Genomic DNA, 22235 nt, shown 5'->3' on the forward strand with positions numbered 1-22235 from the left:
TCTCATTGGCAGGAGGGCTCTTGGCACCATGCCAGGCCTTGCTGTACGGTGGCTGACTCAGGCCATGCGGAAAAGCTCTTGCTTGGAGAGCATTCACGCCTCCTTACTTTGGTCACTAATCAAATCATTTGTTCAGCAAGTATAAATTGGGATCTTTTTCCATAGCAGCCCAGTGGCTACATTACAAAAGGAACATTTTCTACAGGAATGCCAATTAATTATTAGGTACGTTAATTCACCAGTACTCAGTTCTTTGTGTGAGGGTGAAAATTGTTGTGTTTTGTTTAGTGCTTTCTGATGCACTTTGCACATTCCCTCGTCGTTCTTCAGGCTAGCATGGCGAAAGCCAGCAAGTGTGCTAGGGCCAGTGTTACTGCTAGAAAGGAGAGAGAGTATCCGTCTATCTAGTTTTTACAAGACAGTGCTAAAATAGGCCCTTTGCTTAGCATGGGTCTATTTTTTAAATGTGTGAAGCTGGCATGTGTGTGTGCATAAAAAGACTAATTAACTCCACTTTCCTCTGGAGGGGTCTCTTTGGCTGCCCTGATAATGTGCTCCACATTGGCCAAAGTGGCGCCATCATCCCGGGTCCTTTATGACTTCAACCTCTATGTAGTCATGGTCATCCAATCTGGTCCCTTCGCTCTTGACTCTGAGGTATAAGGAAAGATCCAGAAGGGCCTCACAGTCCTGGGAGAGTGGTTCCTGCAAACATAGCAGAAGGCGAGTCTCAGAGAGAATCACACTCCATGAGGAAGGGCTGTAGCCTGTGCTATTGTGCTCCGTGCATGAGAATATTTTTATTTCAGGAGCTAAAAGGAGGAAACCGATGGTGTTGATACTCTGATTGAAGAGTACCAAATGCCACTATATTCTTGGTCTCTATGGGACTTTTTTTTTTTTTTTTGCAGGACACACTTAGGTAGTGTTCTGGTGTTGGGATGAGTGAATTTCTTTTTCTCATGAACAAATGTCATTACAAGGCCAAATCTACTGGAAAATATACATATGTATGTATATGTATATTTATTTCTGTGGTGTTCTACTAATCACTAATCAGAGATTGTATTTTAACACTGGGGCTCTGCTTGGGGGACTGATATTTTTTCAGGTCTTGGTTTTACATTTTTGATCACTGGCCTTGAAAAAAAATGTTTTTTAAATAGAGGAAAATAGATCTGTTACAAATCCCCTGTACATGCACATGTGCTAGCTGTAGCATCCAGAGAGTTTGGGAGAGTTTCTGCCTGTGCCCTGGATATGATTCAGAGCATCCAGAGGCATGAGTAGGGTCCTGTTTTCTGTTTTACTCTCTGGAGCAACTTCCCAGTGTGACCATCCTTTCAACCTTCCCTTGACAGTCTGTTTATGCAAAGCATTCCGGGGAGAAGATTTCTGATTTTACTTTCTCAAGTTTCCTGTGTTAGGGGAGTAGTAATTACCTTCCCTCCCTTTAAGAAATGGAAGCAAAAAGACAATGACTGAAAAAGATCTACTTTTGACGTGTCTATATCCTTGCCCTGAGCACTAGGGACCAACTACAGTCACTCCTGGAGGCTCTACTACACCTGTCACCACCTGCCCTGAGGGAAAGCAGGTACAGAGGGCGGGCAGAAGGGGACGGTTGAGAATAGGAAGGAGAGCTAGGAGAGAGCTGGAGAAAGGGGACAAATGAGAGGGAGAAACAAAACATTTCTGGGTGTTGGGAATAGGTGAATGTTTGCATAGATGAAGTAGCCCATTTCTATTAAATTACTATATAGCTATTTTATTTTTGCACAATAATATTAGATGTTCTAATAATTCAGCACATTTATGGGGTGAGTGGAGCTACAGTGAGACCCAGCTCACTTAGTAGGTCAGCAAACAGGTAGGGGGCAGAGCAAAAGTACCAACAGGCTATTGCATATGTTCTACCTTTGATACAGCTTTTTCAGCTGGAGGAAGAACTATAAATCTGAAAATCCAGCTGTGTTGTTGTGCAGCCTGTTAGGAAATGTGATCTTCAGGGGTTATGGGGACGGTTCAATTAAAAAAAACTTGCCCCCTAATGTGATTTGTATTATAATTATTTAATACCTAAAGGACTCTTATAATTGAATTTTAGGGTGCTTCATTTACATTCTAGCTGGGGAGAGTTAGAAATACTATCACTTTGTGGTCCTCTAATCGCTGTCCCAAACATTCACAAAATGCCCTGTGATTCAATTATAAGTATCTTCTGGGGACCGTGTAATTATATACCATCTAGTTATCATTATAAAGCACCAAGGGACAAGGAGCCAGTCAGGTGGCTTCAGTAGCTGGTTGTTCATAACCCTGTAATTGACAGCTCAAAGTGCTTTGGGTAGCACCACAAAAGTTTTACGGGGCGACTTCACGTTTTAGGGGCAGGAAAGGGTTACATACTAATTCTTATGTTGCCCAAATAAGACGTTTGAACTAAAACGCGTGTTGATACAATCATCTTAAATAATTGACTGACAGATTTGTGGAGAGTAAAGGAAATATGGAAGTCTAAAGATGTAGATAGACCAGAGGCCCCTATAGCTTACAATGAAAAAAAGGAGGGGGGTATTATTGTGTACGTGAGGGGATATCTTTGTAAAAATAAAATCAAATGAAGACCAATACAGGGAAACATGCCCCGTACAGGAAATAATTACCAGATGTGGGTACCTAGCAATCTTTGAATTAAGGAATGGAGAATAAGTGTTTTCACAGATGCTTGTGCAAAATCAGGAGTCTTTTGCCTGCTCCTCCCAGGGGCACCACAGAGCATTTACTTGCAGACTTTGCCTTCTTCCAGAGCTCTTTAAAGTGGTCGCCAAGTCTCAACAGCAATTGCTTCTGAGTGGTGTTCAAACAACCCTGACACGAGTCCCTTGGTATATCATTATCTAGTCTCATATTTAACCTTTTTCTAATAGCCTCCCCAAAGTCCAGAGTTTTCAGCAAGTGCCAGAGGAAGTTATAAAAGGTGTTTTTCCCCCTCTTGACTGCACAGCTGTGAGAAGCATAGTTATCTGGAAGTTGTCTTTGTTTTTCCTTTTTTTGTCCTGCGAGGAACCAGATATATGTGAAAGTAAAGTGACTTGTTGAGATGGGCCAAGCCTTGTGGCAAATGTCAATACATTAATAGGAACTTCTCTTTTTTCAGTTTTTCCTCAGCCTTGTGGTTGATTAACTCTATTCTTTGAGGAGAGAAGGGCAAGGGAGTACATGCATTCATAGAGTGTATGCCTCTCCTCCCCTTCTCTATTCCTCAGCTTGTTATTAGCGAAGCATGCGTGCCATTAAGAGGTCAGGTGCAAGCTGCAGGGCTGCGGACAGGCCCAATAAGAGTGGTGATGGTTATATTGGTACAGGCCCCGCGTTGGCATCTCCTTATGGTAAACAAACGTGTGGTCTCAGTTGCTCCACAGACCCATGACCACTGTGCCTTTAGAAGGATGTCCCTTTCTTACTAAGAAATGGAAATGACAGCATCCTTGATGGCATATGTGAAAATTGGAGAGAACATTTGTGAATTTAGTAGGGTGGGGAACACCCAAAATGTCTCATTCTGACAGGAAGCCAGAGACGGATGATTCAAAGAACCTTGCCCTTCACTGCTTCACAGACTCCGGCCCAGTGTTGGGGCAGTAGGCTGACTGGGGATGCTTTGGCCCCATGGTCACCGCTAGTGGAAGTGGGTGAGGCAGGCCATGGAGAGGAGAGCTAGAAGGAAGAAGAAGAGAACAAGCCAAGTAAATAAGGGCACGGACTGCTGGGAGGCATTTGGATGTGGATTCTTCCTTACCTGCTATTGATTTTTAAATAGTGACAGGGAAGATTTCCCCACTTCTTTTGGAGATGGCTTGTGGAAATTTCATTCTGACCTTCCTTCCTATCTTGTTACCTATTGAGGCATCTACATGGTTCTGCACAAACTTTGAGGAGCCTTCTGCTTCACACCGAATCCTTCTTAAGCAGAAGCTGCCTGTGGTTTTGTGACAGAAGTGAGGCCACTCCCTGAGGGATCTCCTGCCTCTAATCCCTCACTGAGGTTGTTCCATCCTTCCTCTGGTGAAGGCTCTACCTTGTGCTCTCCAGGTGCTGTGCACAAGTGAATACTCGAGCCTTTGGCTTTAGTGGAGACCTGCTGCTTTGGAGGTTTGCCTTGTTTTTCTCCTGGCCTGTTCTGTAGGTTTCCCAGGCTACATCACCATCAAGGCAGTAACCTTCCCTGGAAGGCTACATAATCTGTGTTTCACAGACAGAAATTCTGATTATAAAATATAACAAATGCTTCCATAGTCATTTCTATCTCTGGTTCTCATCCCCATGACCGGGATGCAGTTGGGTTAAAATTAAAAGGACATTATATTGGAAGCCAGGAAATGAGGACAAGTTGAGTTCAGGTTTTGCCACCACAAACTATGTGACCTTAAGCAAGTCATTTAATCTCTTAGGACCACAAAACTCATGTTGGATTCAACTGATTTGTAGGCATACTTTACAGTAGGAAGGAAACACATTTATGAAATGTGAAATTTTAGTAACTTTGCGTAGCCATGCTGGTACTACCTTCAGTCCCAGGAATATCTGCCTCCCTCTTTCTGGCTACCTAGAGGCCCCCAGCACACCAGAAAATGAAAGAAGGCTTGACCTTCACAGATATGATTGCAGGGTTTTGTCTAGGAGATCATAGTATATAAATTTAATGTGTATGTGCATGTACCCTGCTTGGAAATAAGGTCTATAAAGTTAGGCAAGTCGGCAACACGTGAAGGGATGTTTCCTGACTCTGCCAATAATTTCTGTTTAGAGCTCTGGGCCTCTCCCTCCCTCACCAGGCTCTCCAGCACCCCTGTGTGATGTGGTGCTGGAGTTGCCTTGCTTCTGAGTAAGTGGCCAGTGCTGCATGGTGAGTGAAGCAGAGATTGGAATTGACATATAAGAGGAACTCAAAAAGTGTTTTTTTGCATATACGTGAACTGTAATGTTGGCTGACTCTTTCATCATGTCCTTATTAATTGTGGCATTAGTCCCGAATATCAGGGCTAGAATCTTAAATGTAACTAGAAAAGCCGACCCTTTTTTCTGGTTGGTTGGAGCCACTTTTGTCTTTCAGTTGGCACTTCTCCATCTGCTATCCAATAGTGAAACCAAGGCATTTGTTTTTTATACCTTTTCTTAATGATTTGTAAGTAAAGCCTTTTCTTCAATAAGGCCAAACAATATTCCATGGATTTTAATTAATTTTAAAAAATCATACAAGCTTCAATGTATAGGCCTTTGTAGTAGGTATGTGTAGGCGACCTGCAGGACTATTTTTCAGGGTCTCAATTTCTTTTCTTTTCTTTTTTTTTTTTTGTAAATTTTTATTTATTTTTGAGAGAGAGAGAGAGAGAGAGAGTTGTCAGCACAGAGCCTGAGGCGGGGCTCATACTCATGAACCATGAGATGACTTGAGCTGAAGTCAGATGCTTAACCAACTGAGCCATTCAGGAGCCTCTAGACTCTCAATTTCTTACTCATAGACTACCTCAACGTAATACTGTACCATGTTTAGTTGAGGTTTTTTTTAGAAATACGCGTTTGGTTAGATAAAATTGTGAGGATGAGCAACAAGCCAGTTTATAGGACTCATAATCTATGTGAAAATGATATGAACATAGTTTGTAAATATAGATATTATTTCTTCAGCTCTAAAGATGTTGAGCTTTCTAGTAGGTTTACTGACACATTTTCTAAATAGAGAATTTCATAAGTTAGAATGTTTGGATCATCTCATTAAAGCAGGGTAAATAACAAAAAACTTTTCAGGTATAGTACACTATCTGGCGTATTCTTGTATATGTAGCCATTTTTTTCTGGTCTCCTGCGTCCACCCCCTTTGGGCAAGGATATTTCTCTCTGGTTCTTTCTGAGTAGTTTTGACAAGCATATGGAAAGACAGAAGAAGGCCTCAGAATTAAGTCAACTTCAGATTGTTTTGCTAACAACTTTATGTTCTTTCAGGACTCCAAGGTGAAAGATACAAGTCACTCCAATCAACTTGAAGGGTTAGTGAACTGAACTTCTGTGTATTTAATATTCGCTTTTGGCCTGGGGACTACACAGGTGATTCCATTGCTGTGATGCACTGATACCTCTCTTGTCCCGTGCCAAACCAAACCAAGCCAAACGAAGTCCAAAAACAACTTGCCTGCTTGGCTTTATGTTTGCAGACAAAAGGTTTTTTCTAAGTTAACTTTTTTCATCTCTCCCTTGTGTCTGTGCTTTAGCTAACGCCTGCTTGGGCTTCTTATTGATGTTGTTTCCACCACTGCAGATTCATTAAAACAGTAATACATGTTAGGGTGGTTTCGTTGTAAGTGAGCACTCAGGCTTTGGCACTTTTAGTTGCCGTGCTGATTGGCCCTCAGCCTGAAAGCTCCTCCTGTTCTCATCTTTCTTTCTTTTTGCTTCAGCTGTCCTACAGAGACTCAGCCTGTCTTTCCAGGGCCAGGGGAAATTGTGAAGAAGAAAAAATCTACTCTTTCTTTTGCCTTCACCTTTTGAAAAATGTATACTGCAGTCAAAATCAGTTTTAACTGAATTTGATGAAAAGTAGTTTTCTGAGGCAGAGAAAGAAGGCATGTGTCAGAGTTGGGGTGTATGTGTTTAGAGATTTGGTTGAATTTTGGTTTTACCTCAGAATGGGACAGCATATGCTTCTAAGTTTTTCATTTCTGTGACATCTCTGTAGTTTCCAGAATTTGCCATGGCCCGCAGTGGGGCTCCCATGATCCTACTGATATAAAAAGTAGTAATAGTAACAGCTCACATTTCCTGAGTACCAGACACTGCTTTAAATGTTTTACGTGATCAGCTCTTTCAATTTCCACAACCATCCTAAGGAGCAGTTCTAATTATTGTTTCCATTTAAAAGATGAGGCTACTGAGTCCCAGAGAGTTTGATTCTGTGCCAAGGTTAATGAATGGTAGGACAGGGATTCAAACCCAGACAGTATTGCTCCAGAGTATGTGTGACTAACTACTGTGTCTAATTGCTTCACAGTGTTGGTTCTGGGAGGAGACTGATGGATTTAGGACTTTGGAAGGCTGTTTGCCCTCATTGGTGGAGCATGTTGAAGAGTCATGTTAAAAGTCTGCACCCAGATGCTGCTTTTTGCCACTTTTTCACCTGACTAGCACGATCCCACTTTGCCCTGCCCTTAAGGACAGGGTGACACTTCTGGGTTTTGGAAGGCCACCTTTGACTTGCCTGGCTCCTACCTGTGGCATGATAGCTATGATCCTTCTCAAAATGTACTGTCTACTACTGTCAATTTTTTCCTCTCCCAGTTTTCCAAAGTCAAAATCTTTTTAAGGCTTTGGGCACAAATCTCAAGAACCAGTGCGGCTGCCTTTGGACATGTGCATGGTGAGAGCCCACATATGTGCACCCTATTATGACACCACACAGAAGGCTTCCCCAGAGTTCCAGGTCCTCATGGTTAGGGGGGAAGCATCTGCTCTATAGATCAGATTGCCTGACATGAACAGCCTTCCCTAACAGTTACCAGCCAGCGGTCAGAGCTGGACGCTCTGTAAAGACAGGGATTTTGTCTCTTGTTCCCTGTTGTTGTCTGAGCCTGGAATAGTGCTTTGTGCATGGTAGGTGTTCACTACATTTCTATGGTTTCAATTTGATTGCCGAGTGTGGCTGTCCTTTGGTACGAGGTTTCCTCTCCAAGTTCCATACTTCCCTTTATGTGGACCACAGAGTTCTCTCATCCATGAATTTATCTAGCTCATCTGACTCCTTGAGCCTCTGAATGTTTCTTTTGGCTTTTTTTTTTTTGAGAGAAACAATGCAGACAGGAAAGGGGCAGAGGGAGAGAGGGGGGCAGAGGAAATGAGGTGGGCTCTGTACTGACAGCAGATCACCTGAGCTGAAGTTCGATGCTCAGCTGACTCGAGCCATCCAGGCACCCCAGAACCTGGAAATGTTTTTGGCTTCTGCACTCCCTGAGGTGAAGAGTTCTCTATTTTTATGAAGAAGAGATCTTGCCTCTTCTTTGTTTTAAAGCACCCTTCATAATCAAAGTGGGGGGCGGGGAGAAGTTGGAGCAAACCAGAGGAGAATATGGACAGGTAGGGGGCAAAAGAAAGGGCACAAGGAAGGTGGCCACTGGGAGGAGAGGAGCTGTCAGTGTCATCACTTAGGCTTGACGTGCTGGTGATGCTGTCTGTGAGGCAGGGACAGTGACTCTGTAACTCAGTGAAGTAACTCTATTTGGCAAGAGCACGGCTGAATTTGATGACAAAGAAGGTTCTTTTGACCTTTCATTCATGGTCAGCTATTGATACGCACATACAATTCTAGGAACTAAGTGTAATATGTATGGAGGCTCGGCTTGTGTTCTGATGATTAGTGTCCTTAACATTCAATCTTTCTGCCTTTAGTAAAGTCACCTGATGTCTGGGCCTCAGTTTTCTTACCTGTAGAGCAGGACGGTAAAGCCCTTATAAATGAAAGCAGCAGTTTCATTTTCATTGTGCTAATGTGAGGACCAAGAGATAGAATTCATGTAGAATTCTCAGCAAAGGTCTGGATACACAATAAGCATTCTATAAATATCAGATGTTATTATTAGCACATCACCAAATGCCCACTATTGTGCCTCGTGATGGCAGGCTTAGCGGGTAGCCAACATGTTTTCTCCAAAAAAAAAAAAAAAAAATAGAGCTTGACGTGGTGGGTGTTGTAAGAAGGGGTTGAGCTTGTACTGGCTTTCTTGTATTTCTTGTATGGAAAATATTTGTCATGTGTGGACCCCATTGCAGTGACTTTCAATGTGAGTCCAAATTCCTTCAAAACTTTCTATTGGTTTCATTCATTTTGGACTTGCCATATACTGTCTTCCATTATTTATCTTTGACCATTAACATGGCACCTTTAATGAAGCATATGGTAGGCTCAGCACTGAAGTGACAGCTGTAACTGGGCTGCCTCCCCAGCCCTGGAGGAGCTTGATGAAGGTTTGGGGGGATAAAGGATGGAGGTGAGAAACATGGAGCATGAGTGTGGAATTATGAGGTGTTTAGTGTTGAAACAGGAGGTGGGCAAAGAGGCTGGTAAGATGGGCAGGTATTAGGAGGCAGTGGACCTCACAAGCCATGCTCAAGGGCTTAGACCCTTTGAAAATATAGGTGGAGAGGCACCATCAAAGTGTTGTAAAACAAGGACATGATATGATCGTAGACTTTAGGGAAGGCACTCTGTGGACCATATGAAAGGTGGATTTGCGACAAGGACTGGGGATACAGAGGTCAGTTAGGAGATTACTTAATACTCTAGCAGGAAATATCGATGAGCTTAAAGTAGGTAGAGATGGCAATGTGAGACCATTTTCAAAAAATGGAAGTAATTCATTGAATAGACAGGGATGATCGAGAGAAATCTGAGATAACTTCCAGGTTTCTTATTTGGATGATGGCTTTGTTACCCAATATAGGAAATGCCTCAGGTTTTGGAGGGAAGATGATCATTGTCATTTTTGGACATGGATAGTTTAATGTGATTATGGCCCATCTGGGATGTTCAGTATTCATTTGGATGTACTGGCCTAGAATTTAGCCCAGAAGTCCTGAGTTGCAGATGTAGACATTGAAGATGATTAAAACTTCAGGGTAGATAAAGTTGGTGAAGGGTATAAAGCATGAAAAGAGAACAAGGGGAGGAAACTTGGAAGACAACATCCAATGCATTTTTGGAGGGGAAGATCCTCAAAAGGAGATGAGGTAGGAATAGTTCAATTGGTAAGGCATACCAGCAGAGTGGGAAGTTAAAAACTAGAGAGAGAAAGTAGCCAGGGGGATCAAATGCAATAAGATGAGGACCAAATAGTGCCTTTGGATTTGGCAACTGGAAGCTCCTGGCTTTTTGTCAAAGCAGCTGCGGTGGGGTGGTGTGCATAAGGCAGTGAATGAGAAGTATGGAGCAGAGAGGGTGGCTTGACAGGAAAAAACAACATGCATAGAGATGTAGGGAGGTGGCTAGGAGGAGATCCTATATTCAGGAAAGGGGCCCCTTCCAAGTAGTTGGTAAGCCTCTTGTAGTTTTGTAGTTGTTTTTATAATTCCTATTACAGTCTACTACTACTACTATTACTACTACTACTTACTACTACTACTACTACTACTACTACTATTTTAAGGAGGGTCCATTAAATCAAATTATGGTATTGTCTCTTTAAAACTTGTACATTCTTCTCTACATAGGAGTGATTTGGTCAGTTGGTTTGCCTGTGTGTAAGTATATGTGTGTAATATAATATGGATTCTTGCAAAAGGAGGAGAGGAATAAAGCCATGCAGTTACCAATAAATTTGTTTCTGGTGAATTCTTTATTTTTCCTAAATATATACATTTTCATAGCTTTTAGTTTTTTAAAAAACATGTTCTTTTTATTGGGTATTTATCAGTTTACAGAAATTAATATTAATAGTAATTTCTGTTCTGATATGAGTTGGAGTGTTTTTTAATAGATTCTGTACAGATTGAACATCAAAACCTCAGGATATTGAAAAATAAGCTAAAGTTGGGCTTAATTAAAAAATCGAAGTCATTGCCCAAGTTCTTTAATTAAAGAACATTAGAGAATAATTAATTTTTTTACGAATCATTTCTTTTGGAAGGATCTGCCTCTTGTGCCTTATAGAGTCTGATTCCTTGTGTCGCCCATAGGGCATCAGCTGGGTGGGTAAGTACCTGGTAAGACTTGGTTTCATGGGAGTTTTGGATGCCGGACACGTTACTCTGTTCATGATCCCAGTCATGAAACTCAGGATGCCCAAGGTTCTGCCGCCTGCACCCGGGCTTTCCTGCAGTAAGGATCAGGTGTAATCTGCGTTTTCTAGGAGTTTCCTAGCTAAAGGACTGAAGAAGGGTCAAATGAAGACTAATCAGAGGTGGAAATAGGCATGGTAACCTTGAAAATCCAAATACTAGGTCCACCTTGGGTGTCCTGTTTTTTAAAGAAGTGCCTGGGCTTCTAAGTTGTGATAGCTTTTGGCTTTTATTCTTCCATCTCGATTTTATTGTATTTCTCAAGGATAATTTGTGCTGGATCCCCAGGCTCTTGAGAAAGCACTTCTTAATGGTTTTTACTTTTTTCCAAATTAAGAGAGACTTGGAAAGGAAATGTAGGAGTGTTTTTCCCTTTGAGAGGCTTTCCCACCAGCCCCAGGGTACCTGGTTTAAGGAGGCTGCATCCCTGCATTAGGGAAAACGTGCTGCACCCGGCACCTGCTAGGTGTAAGTCAACACAGATTTGGTCTTGGTTGTGTTTAGGGGCTAATCAAGAAGGTCTATCATGGGAATTTGGTCAGGGTAGCTATCATTTTTTAGATCTCCATTCATGGGTTCCAGGATGCTGACACCTACATGGCAGTGTGCACAGAGGTAGATGAAGACTAGATGTTCAGGAAGCCTCAAGGAAATTTTGGATAGAAAAGACAGAATGTGTGATTGTTAGACCACTCAGAGAAAAGGGTAAAGGTCGATTTGTTGAAAGGAACAACATTTTGACTACTTAAGTTGGAAGTTTGAGAAGAGAGAAAACTAGTTAAGTGGTTATTTGTAAATGTTTGAAAGTTTTGGAAGGAAATCTGACTGGGTTTCCCTAAAAACCAGAGTAAAATGTAGGGATTTACACTGCAAACCTTATTCACTTTGGAGTTCATGGTGAAAAGTGATGGAATGAGAATGTTATTTGTCTTGAGGCTGAATGAAAAAGATCCCAGAAACCTTACAAATACATTGTTTCCTGTCCTTTCCTCTGCCTTTTTAAAAAATTTGTGAGTTCCCTCCACCTTCATTTCATCAGGTAGAGGATCTGTGTGGTGCCCAGCTGCACAAAAAGAAATCAGTCATCTTTTTAAAATTTGCCCCCCAAAATTGAATTAAATATTTTTGTACTCCTTAAATGCTTCACCTCATTCAGATCTAAATGGTGGGGAATAATGGCAGACTTCAGACATGGTTTTTCTGATGAGGTGGGTTGTGCTGTGCTTATTTCCTGTCACTGGTAAGGGGATTCTTCTGAGTAGATTAGGAGCTAGAACATAAAAGACCTAGAAACCTAATGAAAGTTACATTTGAGAACGAGAGAAAGGGGTTGTGGTATATGAAAATGTGCTTGAGAAGTTCACCTGCCCAGACATCTTAAAACAATAAAGTTCTCCATTAAAAAAAATTCTAGCATAGTTATCGTATAGTGTTATATTAAATAGTTCAGGTACAGAATATAGTGATTCAACAATTCCATATGTTACTCAGTGCTCATCAAGGTAACTGTGTTCTTAATTTCCTTCACTTATTTCATCCGTCCCCCACCTATCTCCCCTCCGGTAACCACCAATTTGTTCTCTATAGTTAAGAATCTGTTCTCTGATTTGTCTCTTTTTTTTGCCTCCTTTGTTCATTTGTTTTGTTTCTTAAATTTCACATGTATATATGAAATCATATGTTATTTGCCTTTCGCTGACTGGCTTCTTTCACTTTGCATTACACTCTCTAGATCCATCCGTGTTGTTGCAAATGGCATGATGTCATTCTTTATGGCCAAATAGTATTCCACACCTTTATCCATTCATCTATCGATGGACACTTAGGCTGCTTCTGTAGTTTGGCTATTGTAAATAATGCTGTGTTAAACATAGGGGTGTGTACATTCCTTCAAATTACTGTTTTCATATTCTTTGGGTAAATACCCAGTAGTATGATTACTGAATCATAGGGTAGTTCTTGTTTTAATTCTTTGAAGAACTACTATACTGTCTTCCACAGTGATTGCACCAGTTTGCATTCCACCAATAGTAATTTCTCATCTATTTTTAAAAACTTAAAAAAAATTCATCTTTGTAAAAAATTACTTACAACTCCACTATACAGAGGTGACATACTATGAAATTGAGGTGTAACTTTTCAGATCTTATTTTATTCTGTTTGTGTAGGCCTGTATGTACCTTTACCCTTTTTCCAGATTGCCACTAAATTATAATTAATTTTATGGCTTATTTTGCATGGAGTTTTTGTTAACTACCTTAAACCTTTTTTGGGACAAGGTGGGACTAAATTAATATGGAGTCACAATGTAGTATAAAAGTAAATGTGATCCAAGTTGTGCTACTTCTTTTCTGATTGTAACTGTGTGTTTAAAAAAGCTATAGAGCTTTACTTGGAAAAAAGTTTGAAATGCTCAAAATTTCTATTTCTGTCAAGTTATGATATCATGACCATATTGGTTCAGGAGAGAATGAGAAGAGTAGAGGAGAAGATAGTAAAAAAAGTCTTTCAGGAAAGCTCAAACATTATCAGTATGATCAAAACTCATGTACATGAAGTACTTGTAGATATTTACTTAATATGTAGTTAAATATTACTGTGCTTTGTTTTAAGAAATGGTGATACTTCCAGCTTTACAAAGTGATTTTACTAAATGGATTCAAGGTTGGCTGTTCCCTGTCATTGAAGTGCTTTTCTTTGGATAAATAGTTTATCCCATACCCTTTAAGTATAAATACCTCTAGTATATTTTCTAAATTTTGTCTTGGTTTATAAATCTTGACTCAGATGACACTTTGAAGGAACAAAGTCAATTAGCAAAGTAAAGTTCCTCTGTAAAACTTTTTTTTTTTCCGCTTTGCCTTAGTGAGTCTCTGTCAACACAAGTAAATCAGTGGTTAATGTATAAAAATAGAGGGCTCCCCTTCACCTCCACGGTCTATGTAGCCTGACATCTCTTTTTCTCTTTTGAAGTGCTGGTCTAGTCGTGACTGCTTGCCTTAGAATATTTCTGATTGATTTCAGGAGAATATTGGAACTCATTTCCTATTATAATCAAGGTAAAGACAGGTTATGTTGTAAAGCAGACCAGATAGTTTTCTAAAGCTTCAAAGGTCGGATTCTTTATTTGACAATAAGGAGCTTTTAGCATTTAAAATTTTACCTGGCCCATGGTAAGTCCCAGTGAAACATTAATATTTGAACCTCGTTGGCACAACTAGCGGCAGACAAATCTCCTGCTTCAGAGACTGCTGTGCAAAAATAAAACAAACAAGAGCTTTAAGAAGCCAAGAAATTGATTCTGAGCTCATCATAGTTTATATGCCCAAATGAAAATGACTTTGCCTTTTGATGTTTCTCTCTACAGCCTATCAAGTGGCCAAATTTATAGTAAAATAGCTATTCTGTAAACGTAGAAAAACGCAGGCTATGTTAAAAGCTTAGCATTAAGTCTGTCCCTTAGTTTGGTTTCAGAAATTTTAGCCCAAAAGATTTGCTTTGATACTGGAAGTACATTTTTCCTAAAACCAATGCATGTGTGTGTGATTTTAATAATACTTAAAGCTCCCCACGTTGTTACCCATTGCCAAGGATGCTATTGAGTTGCAAACTGAACGTTACTGTGATTCTTTGGCTCTGGGAACAAGGCTGAAGGACACCTTTTCCTTATCTGTTGGTGATTTTAAAATGAAAAGTGAAAATAAAAAGAACACCTAATAACATAATCCACCTGTTTCTTCATGAGGTAAAAAAAGACTAAGGAGAAATATTAGATCTCAGCTGTGACCAGTCTTTATAGGGGAGCAGATTCATTCTAATGGACCACCTATTTATAAAATTAGAACTATGAGGAAAGAATTATATGCAACAAAATGCATAAGATTAATGTTGAAGTAGAATACCTAAGGATTGGGTGCCCTTAAAATATTAATATACATAAGGTACATTTGCAGTTCCATGTTATCAATAAGGAAATAGAAAAATAAGGATATCAGTTTAACCAAAGGTTCATTAATTTGTCTTTGGTTAATAACTATTTTTATAAGACATCATCTAGCTCGGATGTGTGGCTTTTTGTGTAAGGTATGGGTAGTAACCTGTAATTTAGTATTACTTGTTACTCATTAGGAGAGGCACTCAGATTCACATGGTAGGCGTCACAGTTTGGTTAGCTTTTAACCTCAGGAGACAAACTTGATTGTGATTGGAAGTCTCTTTTCAAGCCCATGGTAATTATTAATTTGCTTCTCTGGAATAGCTAATAGTATAGTTGACTAAATGGAGAGATTTACAGATGTTTGACCACAGGAGAGTGCCTGTCTTCAGATGCATAAATATTGTATTTCTACAGTGTCTCTTCAGAGGGTACTATTGAAAAAGCCTGTAATGACTGTATTTAGGCACACTAAATGAACCACCAGTTTATACCCAGAAATAGATTGTGAAGTTTGAGAATGGTGAGAGGAATGTATCTTGGAAGGTATCAAATTAGTTGAATTACATTGATTTCTACCTCATATAAGTCTCTGATGGCAGAATCTAGGTTTCTCTCACATCACCTGAAATGAGACAAAGGGTTACAATTCTATCTCAAGCAAATGTACTAAAATTGGTTGCTGTAACATCTTTTAAAACGGTCTCTAAAATGTGTTATGTAGTGGAAAATGAAGTAGGCTTTTCTCTCAGGTAGGACTGGAGCTAAGAACAAGATCTTGTGGATGATCTTATCAGGGTGAATTTTGGAAACAGCCTTACACCACACCTACCGTTTGCCTTGAATTCTGTGGGAAATGCTGTCATAGACTTGGAGTTTTAGAATGTATTGAAGCCACTTTTAACTGAAACTGCTGCTAACTACTGTTCCTCCAGCTGAGAAGCCTACATTAATTTCCAAAGCCCTTGTCAAAAAATAATTTGGTTGATTTAGATGCCTACATTTAGAATGTAGGAGCCTATGTCCTTCCCCTGTGTGCTATCTGAGGCTTTGGCAGCAGGAAGAGAATCTAGTCAACCTCAACCTGGATCACTTGATCAGAGGTGCCTCTTGTGTGGTTATTTTTGCAATTGGAGAGAGTGAATTCTCTCTTCCTCAGCTATGACTTGTTCATTTCCAGTGGGCTGTAATATAAATATTGACCAGAGGAATGAATTGGGACTGTCTGAAAGATTTTCAGTGTTATATACTTATATCTTATGAGGAACTCATCTTTTTCACACTGGGATATAGATGCTTCACAACGATAGTCAAGGTTATGGTTCCACTACCAGATTCTCATATGTATTCTTCTTCTTCTTATTATCAATACTTATATGGTACTTACTATGTACCAGACGCCATAGTAGGCCTTTCATACTTATTAACTCATTTAATCTTCAAAACAACCAATGAAGTAGGAGTATTTACAGATGAAGAAAGAGAGGCATAGGAAGGCTAAGTGACTTGGCCAATGGTAGTAAATGGTAGAGCTGTGGTTTAAACTCAGGCAGTTTGGTTCCAGAGTTTGTGCTTATAACTATTATTTTTTTTTAAATGGACACAGTTTTTTTTCTTTTTTTCCAGAAGACTAACCCTAAAATATTTTGTCTTATTGGTTGTAGCTGATGATCTCAGAGAAATTATTTTGTGGACAAATGTCTGGCTGTAGTGGTTGAGAAGGTGCCTGGTGTGGATGTTATGATTCTCATTTTAGATGATTCTAAAACATGAATTTAGCGTGTTCTTTTAGGTCGTGAGTTCTTTTGTGTATTTGCACATATCTGTGAGAAACCTCTTTAAAAAAGTACATATAAACTACCATGAGAATTACTAGGTAAAATTTTTTTAATCTGAACTGTTGACCTCTGATATTGTCTAATGTACTTAGAAACCTGTTCTGCTTCTTTGATAATCTTAGGCTTTTGTAACTTTATTAAGGATATAGCTATAATTTAGAAACTTCTAATTTGTATTTTAAAGAAACCTGGGAAGGTGGCATCAGATGAGACCCATTTCTCTCTTCTCTTCTTATGATTTCGATGTTTTTTATGAATTTTTAATTTTTTAATGTTTTTATTTTTGACAGAGAGAGAGAGAGAGAGAGAGAGAGTGAGTGGGGAGGGGCAGAGAGAGAGGGAGACACAGAATCCAAAGCAGGCTCCAATCTCTGATCTGTCAGCACAGAGCCCAATGCAGGGCTTGAAGTCACATGACCATGAGATCATGACCTGAGCCTAAGTAGGACATTTAACCAACTGAGCCACCAGGCATCCCTGTTTTATGAATTAAAAAAACCTACAACATTCTATTTTACAAAGGATGTCTGATTTGGAATATCTCGCTTCGTTACTGTGGATCATTTGAATATTTTCTTAAGGATGTAAATATTCTCCAAACTTTTTAAGTTCTGTGTTTAGGATATACTTAAAAACATAAAATTGCATTCGATTTCATTTTATTTTCAGAGATTAGATTTTTATGTAGTCAGCAGCCTTTAGTAAAAGTGTAAATTTAGGAATTCTCTCTACTAGAATTTAAAAGTCTTACTTGAGAAAGAATAATGATTGTTTAAGAAAATATGAGGGAAGTACTTAGATCAATATAATTAGGAACCCCAAACATTTGTTTTTGGAATATAGTAAATAAGATATGATATAATGGCCTTCCCCATAGTTAGGATTTTGCTTATATTAAGACCCTCAAAATCACCACAGATTACATTAAGGATTAAAGAGGAGACAAATCTGCATTTTGAGAACAAAAAGGAGAACTTTCTTATTCTGCTAAGGAAGAGGAAAGATCATCAAAGACTGGCACGAGGCAAGCTAGAGATCCTGTGCTGAGCAGAGGTGCCTGGGTGATTTGTGGGGCACACAGAGCTTATATTGTAGACGGTGATTTCAGGAGCAGGACTCTGTTGGTGAGTAAAGTGCCCTATGCTTTTTAAAAGTCTCATCTGTGAGGGGAGATGTAAATCCAAAGTGCTAATTCTTTGTCATCAATGTCAGTCTCCTGACCCTTCTTTACAAGATAAGTGCTACTGATTGAATTTGGTTGGCTTCCTTAAAACCTGCTGCGGTTTCAGTTGCCTGAAGCATGATTCACTTCCTGCCCCATAGGCTATAAACCAGCTTTAATGGGTTAGTTTGGATATGGCTAAAGCTATCAATGGTACGGGGAATGGCAACTTTTGAAGCGAGTGGGGTTGATGCCTGGGGTTAAAGTGGCCATTTCTAGTGTGAGTTATGCAACTTGGAAGGAAGGAATTGAAGCCTTCAAGGCACCCAAAAGGCAGTTGGCTCCACGTGACTTGTGTTTTCTTTTGCGTTTCTTTGTCAGTTTCCTTGTCCTTGTACTTAAGTAGAATAGACACCCTCTTGATTTCTGATGACTGGCAGCTGTCCTGAACTTGAAAGAGCAATGCTCTGTGTGTGAATGTCTTCCCCAAAAGACCACATAAGCAACACTTAAGGGCCAGTTATGAGGAAGGAGCTCCTTGAGTCTTGAAGTACAAAAAGGCTGATTCTCTGGGGGCCATGGGTAGAGGAGGCAGTTGTTTGGAACACATGAAAAAAGTAAAAATTCAGAGTCTAGAGATACAGTCTGACTTGAGGAATTTGATCCCAGATATTCAGAATTTGTGGTAGTTGTAATATGGCTTTTAGCCTTTTTAAAAAATTTTTAATTTTTTTAAAGATTTTTTTAATGTTTATTTTTGAGTGAGTGAGAGAGAAAGAGAGAGAGAGAATGTGAGCAGGGAAGGGGCAGAGAGAGATGGAGACACAGAATGCAAAGCAGGCTCCAGGCTCTGAGCTGTCAGCACAGAGCCCTACACAGGGCTCGAACTAATGAGCTGTGAGATCATGACCTGTGCTGAAGTCGGGTGCTTAACTGACTGAGTCAACCAGAGGCCCCTCACCTTTTATGAAAGAGTATCTGTAAACAAGTTAACAGAGTAAGTAAAACAAGAATAGGGGAGGATATTTGACCCATTAAATAATACACTGCTTTTATTTAGAATTGTTTTTTTAAATAGGGGAACAGTAAAATAATTGCAAAAAATCATGAAAGTGCAAAGATCTTAAAAAGGCATGTGTTCCATAAATATTTGTTGTCTATACAGTTGGATCTATTTGAAAGTGATTCCCACTTGTAACTACTACTTTTTGATTAGTCTGTGTCTCCTTACTTTCAATTAGCATGAATTAGTAGATGGTTTCTGTATTTAAATTGACATCTGTATTTCCAATGACTAGTGTATTTGTTGGGGAAACCTATATTAACACTTAACATTAAGAAAGATGATTTCTGCATTATAAAAAAGGATTTTAATTTCTTAAAGTCTCCACTGTGATATTCATTTAATGGTAAGATTTCCCTCATTCAAACATTTGGTTATTTGTATTCAATTTTTCAGAAACATTTCCGTTCTATAAATTGAGTGTACTTTGTGCTTTTTAAGCATTAGTTTCCAGTTCCAAATCAAGGAATATATAGTACTGTTGTACCCAGATTTTAATATCACCCCCAAAAACCAGAGATTACCTGGGAGACCGAATCACGCATGCAAAAGCAAAGGGCGGTTTTACTACGAATTTAGGCCGAATCACAGACTTCCGTCAGTGAGCCGAGTTTAAGCTGGCCGGGCCTAAATTCGTAATAAAACCGCCCTTTGCTTTTGCATGCGTGATTCGGTCTCCCTGGCGGTCTCTGGTTTTTGGGGGCAATATTAAAATCTGAGTACAACACTACATGTCCAAGATACGTCAGGAAATGAACTTATGCAGCTGTTCTTAAGTCTTGCACTTGCTGCTGAATATCCCTGCAGAACTGGGGTCTGCCTGAAGAGATCCCTGATATTGGTCTGTTGCGCTCAAGACTTGTGTTATGTGAACACTTATGAAATACTGTGCATGCCCAAGTAAGATGTAGAAAATGTCTTGTAGCTTTGAATACTTTACTTGTTTATGAACTGTGTATTGAGGGCACTTCTTTTCTAGCCATAGTTTTATTTTAAATGTGAAAATTTAGAGTGAAAGCATTTGTGTTAATTAAGAGTGAACACTTGAGTTTCAGGAAGACAGAAAACTTGTACTTTAAGACTTAAAAATAAAATGTATTGTTATGGGCTATGAATAACTCTAAAGTAGTGCTAACTCATGTGGAAATCTTTGTGGAATGAAATCTTTGGGTAAAAAGGTAAATGAACTGAAAACAAATTATTTTACATATCTATATAGGACAAATGTTTAACAAAATTTCAGCAGCATAATTAGTACACGGCAATGAAATGAGACATCATGAATCTTGTCCTGTGGAATGTTATGGCTCTATAGGATATAAGTTTGGGGCTTTTTGTTTAAATGGGACTATTTGTTTATGAGTTGAATGAAGTAACTATATATTTTCACTGGTAAAAATGTAGTGCAAAAAAATGGAGACAATTGGAAAAATTTTTTTGACACAATTGGTAATTTTAACACTAACTGAATTTATGATATTAAGGAATTATTAGTTTTTAGATGTGATATGGTATTATGGTTATGTTTTTGAAAAGAGGCAGTAATACTTAAAGGTACATTCTGAAATACATATAGATGTGATATAATGATTGGGATTTCCTCTGATAGAATATGGAAAGGGAAAGTGGGTATCTTAGTCCATTTGGACTTCTAATTATCACAGACCAGGCGGGTGGCTCACAGGCACACATTCATTACTCACAGTCCTAGAGGCCGGAAGTCTGAGACCAGGGAGCCAGCATGTGTAAGGGAGGGCCCTCTTCTGGGTCACAGACTTCTTGTATCATCATGTGGCAGAAAGCTTAGGATCTCTCTCCCTCTTTCTAATATTTATTTTTGAGAGAGCGAGAGAGCACAAGTGAGGGAGGAACAGAGAGAGAAAGCAGAATTTGAAGCAGGCTCTGCACTGTCAGTTCAGACTCCAGTGCGGGGCTTGTGCCCACAAACGATGAGATCATGACATGAGTCGAATTCAGACACATAACCGACTTAGCCATCTAGGTGTCCCGACTCAGGATCTCTCTGGAGGCTCTTTGAAAAGGAACTAATAATATTCATCTTAAGCGTCTCCCAAAGGCCTCACCTAATAATACTGTCACCTTTGGGGCTTAGGACTTCACCACATGGATTTGGGGGGAGGCACAAATATTTAGACAATAATATTGGGTATGAAGTGTGGTGAAATAAGAAAAGCCATGGGTGCAAGCTGGGGGATACAGATTTATTATATTATTTTGACTATGTCTGTATGTTTGAAATTTTTGCTAATAAGTTTAAAAAAGGGAAAAAGGGACACACATATATACATAAAACTTATACCATAGAAAATAGATTGATATTTTGTCAAAGATAGTCAAGGAGGGGTTCAAGGAAAAGAGGTGCCTAAAAATATCAGTGGTTTGATGAGGTATAATTATATACAGCTATATAGAGCTACAGGATTTTAAAGCCGAATAATATTGTAGTTTTATTTTAATTAGGATAAGCATCTACTTAGGTGAAAGGAAGAACACTTGCAGTTTGGCAACAGTCATTAATTCAAATATTTTTTCAAAGCCCCTCTGTGCCAGGTACTGTAGAGCTTGCTGGAAATTCAGACTGTGGATATAGGCTTTGTGCTAATGTAGCTGGTAAGATTTCTACATGTCATTCCTCAGTATAATGTGATAAGGGCTCTAATACACTTACAAAAAACTGTTATTGGAACACAGTGGTTGGAATGATTTAATTACATTTTTGTAGGACAGGAGAAGCAGGTAAGGAGAAAATCAGGGAAGACCAGGCATCAAATCTGGGCCTTGAGGGATAAATAGGGTTCTTCTAGATAGAGAAGATGGGAAAGCCATTGCACGCATAGGAAGCAACCCAATCGGTAGCACAGAGATGGGGAAATGGGTTTAGCAATGGTGGTAGGTTCAGTGAATGTGAAACACCAGGTCAGGTGGGGTAGACGCAGTGGTCGAGGAGGCAGTTATAAGAACATGGAAGTCAGATCCGAAATGTGATTAGTCCCCCCAGCCTGGAGACCCATTAGCCTGAATTTCAAGCTGCATCTGTGACTTTGGATAGGATTTGTCATCCTACTTTGATTTGAGGGGTTCTAGGTCTCCTAGCTGCATTGTTACTTCACTTGGGTAGACAGACTGGCATTTGTGGACAGATGGAGTTTGCTACCAAACAGCCAACAAGACTCTCCAGTCCTCTGCCAAACAGGTGGCTCCCGTGGTTTTATGGGAGTTCTGGTGGCTTTCTGACTTTATGTTGAATGACAGCCAGTGGCGTTTGAAGCTCATCTTGTAGATATGCCCTCAGACAGCTGACTGACCTCACTGAAGGATTAGTCCCCTACTATTAGACTGTAGGGTCCATGGCAAGAAGCTGGAATTGTTCCTGAGCAGAGGTGAATTTTTACC

At 39.6% G+C, this 22235-nt stretch overlaps 1 protein-coding gene and 1 long non-coding RNA gene across 3 annotated transcripts in view; both read left to right on the plus strand.

Moving 5' to 3' along the window:
- Window positions 1–22235, plus strand: part of MAML3 (mastermind like transcriptional coactivator 3) — a 404763-nt gene that overhangs the window by 17238 nt on the left and 365290 nt on the right. The window lies entirely within an intron of this gene.
- The window catches only part of LOC115292827, a 29872-nt gene continuing 15094 nt past the window's right edge, over window positions 7458–22235 (plus strand). Inside the window, exon 1 of the long non-coding RNA XR_003909161.1 lies at window positions 7458–7647. This is a non-coding gene — a long non-coding RNA (uncharacterized LOC115292827). The remainder of the gene's footprint in view (window positions 7648–22235) is intronic.

This window comes from Suricata suricatta, chromosome 1 (genome assembly GCF_006229205.1).
Source record: "Suricata suricatta isolate VVHF042 chromosome 1, meerkat_22Aug2017_6uvM2_HiC, whole genome shotgun sequence".
Classification (NCBI taxonomy): Eukaryota; Metazoa; Chordata; class Mammalia; order Carnivora; family Herpestidae; genus Suricata; species Suricata suricatta.